This window comes from Lutjanus erythropterus, chromosome 21, assembly GCF_056507025.1.
Source record: "Lutjanus erythropterus isolate fLutEry1 chromosome 21, fLutEry1.hap2, whole genome shotgun sequence".
NCBI classification, from domain to species: Eukaryota; Metazoa; Chordata; class Actinopteri; order Lutjaniformes; family Lutjanidae; genus Lutjanus; species Lutjanus erythropterus.
In genome coordinates this window covers 5,242,075-5,250,233 of record NC_139337.1, presented here as the reverse complement: position 1 = coordinate 5,250,233, position 8,159 = coordinate 5,242,075, and positions in this window count along the sequence as shown.

Genomic DNA, 8,159 nt, shown 5'->3' with positions numbered 1-8,159 from the left:
ACAATATATTGATATTATATCGTATCATGTTATGAAACTAAACTTAAAGACTGTTCTAGCTGTTTGTCTTTACCTTCTTAGTCATTATATCAACATTACTGATGATTATCAAAAACTTCATTGTGTTAATTAGGGATGTTCATGATTACACATTTATTGATCAATTGCCGTTAAACATTTAACTGATAAAAAAATGCATTAATTGATAATTAATCAATAGTCTAGAAATTGTTTTGTCTGTCTGAGGCATTTGCTGAATAATGAAATTTAAACTTGTACATAAAATGAGGGGGGAAAGGAGAAAATACTGAAAATTAGGGGGAAAAAACATGCATTATGTATCTTATTTATGATTAATCGAGTGTTAGCATTTTCAAGTACTTCTTAAGGAAAATACACAAAACTTGCAACCCTAGTGTTAGTATTTTGTGAAAGCACCAATAGTCATACCTACAATATTATTGCAATATCTATATCATTACAATAACATATTTGAAAAAGGTCATTATATGTGATAAGTCTGTATGGCCCAGTGATAACACAACAAACTTATTTAATCACCATCGCCACTTCCACCCTTTGGAGTACACAACATATATATATAACTATATGATCAATAATTATTTGCACCGACCAATATTAAACTGAACTATTGTGATACATTTTTCAGCTGTATCAGCCAGGCCTAACTGCAAAAGCTCCTTGAAATGTCAACACTGGGTAATTATTAAGGAGATGGGCACACCTGAGGCGCTGATACTGTGGGCTAGAGGTGTAACAATCCATTGATCTGTTTTGATATATTGATTGAATGATCAACAATCCAACAGCATTGAAGCAAAGTGAAAACACTGATCAATAATCAATACTGTCATCTTTAAAGCAGCAATATGTAGCAACTGTGAGGGCAAAAATGAGGACTCCAGAGCAAATAGTGAGTTGGAGCCATAAACTGTGTATTACATGGGTTGAAATCCTATTTAAGACAGATTTGTTGTTGAAGAGGGTTGTTTCACCCCACCTCCTCCTCCCTGGACTTGAGGAAGCTTTGGCAGGAGCGCAGGGCGCGCAAACTCGTAAACTGACAATGACAAGCGACAACGAGTCCTCCACTGAAAGTTGATCAGCTGTTTATAACTGTCAGTTGTCTGTCGATGTAAAGTTGAGTCCATTATCCTGAAAACAAAAGCCCACTCCTCTGAAAATACACACTTTGGATGATGAGTTAAGTGGCTACCTGTCTCACTGCTGCTCCTGCCAAACTCAGTTTAACAGTTCTAAACATCTACGCTTTCTACAAGACTATTGATGATTTCTTACAACTTATTAACACTTACTGATTGGGCAGAATTTCAGCTTTAATTTTAACTCTAATTAATCAGAAAAGGGCAAATAATAACAGTTATCCTGGTCCAGAATACAAATTTCAAAGGACACCGTGGCTGTAACGTTGTAAGTATTTCAACTTAACATGCTTCCTTGATCTTTCTGATCTTTTATGATGTATTACAAAAAATATATCACAGATTTCTCCTTTAAGATATACCATTATTTTGAAATTCCCATGGCATGTGACTGTTTCTGTCCAAGTGCACCTCCTTCTTAAACATTCAAAGAGTGATAACGATACGCAGATTTTGACAAGCAGCCAAGAAAACGATGAAATAAATGCAAGCAATACCATTACGACTGAAATTACTCAACAAACATGATATGGTCAGGCTGGGTATATTATGTCATAAACGGAAAAAACCAATCCCGTTAATCAAGGGGGTGCGGCTATACATATCATTAGCAGCAATGCTCACAGGAGAAGCCCGATGTAGTTACCATGATTAGCTAGCAAACAACTTTGGGATAGGTGTAGAGGTTGGGGTGTGTGGAGAGGGCGGGGACTATTTGCATATTCATGAAACCTTGAATACTAAATGAGGGCAAGAAGTAGAGCTATGTAAGCCATTTTAACAAGGTATTTGAACTTATCTTGCAAAAAAAAAAACATATCAGATACAATTTATCACTTCTTACAGAGCATTTTATATTGTCAAGGATTTTGTTCCACTCTATTAAAAATGCCAACCTAACTAAAATAATTAAAAGGTTATTGTAGAATCACAACACTTTGCACTCGCTCATTACTCATTATTATTGCACAAAAGCAGGAACATAAAGCTGCTAATGTGACAAGCTTGTACTCATTAGCTAGTGTCAAAAGATGTGAATGTTGAAAACAGAGAGATGAAAACAGAATCACAGTATATCCAGCATCTTAACAAGACGCGTCTCAGGCAACAACCTGCACAAGGTCAACTGAGGTGGACAGTCTGAGCTTTTATAGCATTTCTTCAAACCCAGCCCGGCCCAAGGGGAACCGTGTTTTCTAACAACACTGCTGACCACATCCTGAAACATGCAGCCTGCTGTGAAGTGGCCTCAACGCTCTGCTCCGCTCTACACCGAATGAGTCCACATACATATGCAATACACCAAACAAAAAGTACATTTTTACATTCTGCTGTCTGCTCACTTTTATTTACTCAGTCCAAATATATTTATAACCACGCGTGCGAAGATAAAAGTCGGGAAAGAACGTAAAAAAAACAAGATGTAGTTCAACACGAAGGTGCTGTAAAATGCTCAACACTCAGATCTTTTAATGAAAACCCACTCAGGCCTGTGTAGGGTCACACCGCTCGCACAAGTGTTTACGTTGGCATCTCCAACTGTCATAAAAATGAGATTGCATTGGGTATATGATCCACTAAACTCCCCTCTTTCTGCTTCACCTTTTCGCCATTTCACAACAAAACAAATGTCTCTGATCTAATTGTGTCTGGCCTGAATTTTTCTCCACATGACGCCCCTCCAGAAAACCAATAAACGCCTGAAGCCCTTCTCCAAGCGCAGCGGCGGTAAACATGCCGTGCTCCACCGATGATGCAGCCCCCCCCTTTGACCTGTAATTGCATTCTCCCCCCCTGGGCGAATCAGTGTAATTTTGAATTTGGCTCACTGTTGCGTCTCGGAGCTTGTCTCTGTGTATTTCAGTCAGATGAAGTAAAACATGTTTGAATAGCATGCAAACAGATTATACACTGCAGCATGTTTTCGTGCACTAAAATGAAAAGTGACCACTTCATTTGCAGGAGGCTTTTTAATCACCTGAAGACGTTGATGCAACATGACATGATTAAACTCGGACATCAAATCTGCCTTAAGCCTATCAAATTCTGATGACTGGAGACTCGAGCTTCTGGTGCATAGGCGCTCTTACGCTAATGTCCAGGGGGATCAGTAAAGGCCGTCTGGAAGCTTCATTAAACATCAACTGAAATGATGTTACATGTTTGAGTGCCTCTACCGGAGCTCTCGCAGCCTCATCCTCCAACAGGTTATTCAGTGCATCCCCAAGAGACATGAGAGCATGAGGAATCAAAGAGGATAGAGAAGCTAAATCCTCACACAGAGAACATTTCTCCTCCTCAAACACTCGCAATATCTTTAAGAGGCCCTCAACATATGCTGCTGAGAGTGTGGCTGAGCCCCCAGATCTGTCTCTGCGCCCAGAGCAGACTGCTCTGACGCATGAGGGATGTTGACGTCCGCTTCCTGTGAAGTCAGACGTACATCGCTGTATTGGATCGATGTACAGAATCAGTTATGTCTCTATCACATAAGCCCCTGCACATTAAAAGATAAGTACACCACAAGCACAAAAACATATTTTTTCCACTTCCTCTAAGTGGTACCTGGCCTTCTCCCCAGTGCAATGGAGGAGAATACAATGTTCCTTTTTTGCTTCAAATGTTTAGAATTGTACTTGACAGTAGCAACATCTATCTCCAGAATTAATGGGCCTCGCGGTGTAAATTTGTTATCCGTTGCTTTTTCTGTGGAGCAGAGTGGCAAAAAATGGAGGTCATGTTTTACTACATCGACTGCCTGAAACGCTTGAAACGAAGTGCAGATAAGATACAGTTAGTTCCCACATTTTTGGTTAATTCATGTGCACAAGATACAAATCTTTCACACCTTTTTGGTTCATTCATCCACACAAGATACAATTCATTCCCACCATTTTGGTGAATTTGTGCACACAAGATATTCGAGTTGGACGAAATGTAAAAATTTTCCAAACAACCATCATCAGGCCATCAATCTGCGTCTGGCGATATCTTCGCCCCCCCTCCTATTCTCTCGGGTCTCAGCTGGGAGATGAGCACAAGCGGCAAATTCACTATGTTATGCACGCTGCATAAGTTCCATATGTCCAATAAACAAAATAAACTTACAAAGGGTCAGAAATCAAATATTCTCACGCTTATTTTCCTTTTTAAACTGAGAAATACAACCGTACATCTTCTACATTCAAGTTTCTCTCTTTTGCTGAGCTAAGACAAACTTAATTGACTTGTTAACTCCTCGTAAAATTCACTGCATTCAAACCCGACAGAATAACATGTAAAACTCACCGAAACTGTCTTTATTAGTCTGTCCACTCTTCCAACAATCACCAACTCTGTTCGGATTAAATCCTTCATTCACTGTGTGAAAAGAGTGCAAAGAGTCTCATTCTGCAGGCTGTTTACCTCTCACTCCTCAACCAGCTCAGCACACTCAGGGTCTTGCGAGTGGATGTGCACTGTACCACTGGAAAAGAGCACAGCGTCTAGCAGCAGCTGTCATTCTGCAGACCATTACATTAGCAAAAAATAAAATGATACATGTCCAATCACCCAAGCCTACAAGATACAGTTTGTTCCAACTTGTTTTGGATAATTCAAGTGCAATTTCTACACAGGATATAAGTTAGCATTATGATTCATTTGTGTGCAGAGGATACAGTTCTTTCCAACCCTTTAGGTTCATTTGTGGACATGAAATACAAGATACAATTCAATATGCATGAGATACATTTGGTACCCATGGGTTTGGCTAATGCAAGTGCACAAGATACAATTAGTTCCCACTTTCTGTTTAATTTGTACACACAGGATACAATTAGTTCCCATGTTTTGGTCAACTTGTGTGCACAAGATAGTATTTGTTCCCACCATTTTTGGTTAATTAATGTGCACAACATACAGTTTAGCTCCATGCTTTAATTAATTCATATGCACAAGATACAATCTGCTCCAATCTCTTCAGTTAATTATTATGCACAAGTTTATATACAGACAGAACAACAGACCAGCCTTGTTGATCAGAGTGTTGTATCTCAGGCAACAGCATTTTGAGCACTCAGTGTAGTAAAACGTGGCCTTGATCTATATTTTTTCTTTACAGCCACTCTGGGGCTCTGTATGTTTCAACCTGATGAATGTCACCTGCACTGTACATGTGTAGGTGCATGCTTTTTTAGCTCAGTATCATGATCGATACCCCGGAATTGCTGTATAATTGCTACTTGTTCTGTTCCATTTGTAGGCGAGTTTTATTTTTAAAAACGCGAGTTTAAAGAGTTTGAGAACAGTGGAGTTTAAAATCCTGCTGTTTGAAATCAGCAGACAGACACACACAGTGTCAGTAGTGGCATCAGGGGACCCCAAAAAATGAAAATATAGCACTACAGCTGTCAACACTGTGTCATAACAGAGACAGGAAGTGTGACAGAAAAAAAGACGGAACGGCTTGATCTGAACTCAAATGCTAAAACATGTCTTGCAAAAACAAAGCGGTTCATGACTTACACTAGATGAGTGGTGGTCATGGGGATGTGACAGAACAAATTCATTACAGCCAGGGTTGCACTGTTGGGTGCTACAGAAGATATTACAGCTCACTTCAACATACTGAATTGTTCAAATTGCCATGCCAAAAAGCAAGATGCCTATGAAGTAAAAAAAAAACAAAACAAGAACATCTTAAAACCTCTCAGTAGAAGTCTGAGTACGAGTTTTCAGCATGATACGAAGCTATCAAAGCAGTTTTTGTGCCTAAACCTTCCCAAACTGAGATCATTCCATAACATTAACCACGTGTTAAAAAGGCTTTCTGACAGCATCTCATATTACATTACATATTAAAGGGTACCTTGTGCAACTGTATGAGATGCAGAGGGGCGGTGACGAAACGTAACAGTGTGAAATAGTCGCACTTTGGTTACGTTTAGGCAACAAAACTTCTTGGTTAGGTTTCAGAAAAGATCACGGCTTGCATTAAAATAAGTACATTAGTTATGCTGAGTTAAGTTACCTATGTAATATGTTATGCAAGTTAAAGGGATAGTTCACACCGAAATGAAAATTCAGTCATTATCTACTCACCCTCATGCCAACTGAGGGTTATTTTGTTAGTCCACAAAACACTGCTGGAGTTTCAGAGGAAGACGGTGTTGCAGAATCTCCCAAACAATAGAAGTGAATGGTGATAAGTGTTCAAAGGGGGGAAGGGTTATTGAAAAAAGCATAAAATGCCTCCATAGTGCTCATCTGGTGTAATCCAAGTCTTCTAAAGCCCAGACATGCCATTCAGTTGCATACGCACACCATCACACCACACACAACCAGTTCAGACGGTGTGCACGCACTTGTGAATGTGGCTCCAAGGATCTACAGTGAAGATTCAGGCTAAAAACATGGTCTAAATAACTTTTTTTTTTTTTTTAGTCAACTTGACATGTCGGGGCTTTAGGAGACTTGGAAGATTCTGCAACACTGTTTTCCTGTGACACTAAACCCAGCCTTCAATCGGCATGAGAGTAAGTAGATAATGACTGAATTTTCATTTTTGGGTGAACTATCCCTTCAAATATGATATGGTAAGTTAAGTCAACACTGCCTTTTAATTTCACATGGGACATGAATGGTCTCTTGGGGCAAAGTCCTGTGATTATTTATATGGAATTTCTACTACATCACCTGACTTCTACCTGACTGTATACATGGAATGGCAGCGGAAGAGAAAAACGGTGTTGTGAAAACATGCAAAATGACTTCAGACACTGGCACGTTATTCATACTCCATTTGCTGTGACCAGGCAGAATGACAATACAGCTCTAGAAACATCTAGCCTACTCTTCTTTATGGTAATAGACGACAGGCAAATCTAGGACTGACAAAGCCATGAAACCCTTCAACCCCCTCCCAAATGGTTCAGTTTTTTTTTTTTTTTTAACAGTGCTGATGCATATACTCCATATACCTACCTAAAAATAGCATCAGATATGCATCAGTGCACATCTAGCAGAGTAACAATGCACTCAATCATGTTACAGTTGTCTGTTGTGTAATCTATGGTGTTCACAGCAGACTTTTGTTCCCCGACTTCAGCATTTAAGGCAGTGCCTCCTTCCAGGAAACATAAATACCCTGCTGAAATTGCACCAAGTTTGGGAAGAAGTGCTTTCTTAAAAACAAAGCGAATAAAATGCCCCCTTTTCATTCCGTAACCTACAACTTTCATAGCTCACACAAATGCAAATCTAAAGCAAACACACCTCTACATATAATAATGTTAGATTGTGTTGATAAGTGCTAAAAGATGCAGACTATTTAGAGACTCAAAGTAGGAGTACTGCAGTGTAAAAATACTCCACTCAATATACACAAACTAGAAGAGGTCACTCAGTAGAACGCGGTCCCCATCAGGCAACAGATGGTGAAGCACCTACTGCAATACGACCACAACTACCAGATGCAACCAGCAGAGATTTGTAAAGTTCCTCCAACATTAACATGACCCCCGCATCTGTTGTCCTGAACTGACACTGAAGTCATTCAAACTGAAGCTGTTGTTCACTTGCGGCCTCTAGTGGCCGGTTAAGAAGCATGAGGAGTCAGTCAAAGTCATAACTGTGTGTAATTTTGTCATAATTAGCATATGTGTTCTTGAGTTGTGGCCAAAAATATGTTTAGTGTAGTCACCACATGCACGCACTATCGCACACAAAGAACTGATTACATGATCCCCTCCTGGGTTAGATATATATACCTCTCTACTGGATTATTACTACTTATACTACTACCAAGATTCCCCCTCCACCACTGCATATAAGGCAACATCTTACTAAACTTTAGTCTAAATAATGTAAATCATTTAAATCATTGTCATGCAAATGCAGTGTACATCTGTAAATAATGCGTCTAGGGGCATATCTGCCAGACAAGCAGTGGGGTGATCAACATCAATCACCTCCATGCTGAGAAAAATTGTGTTC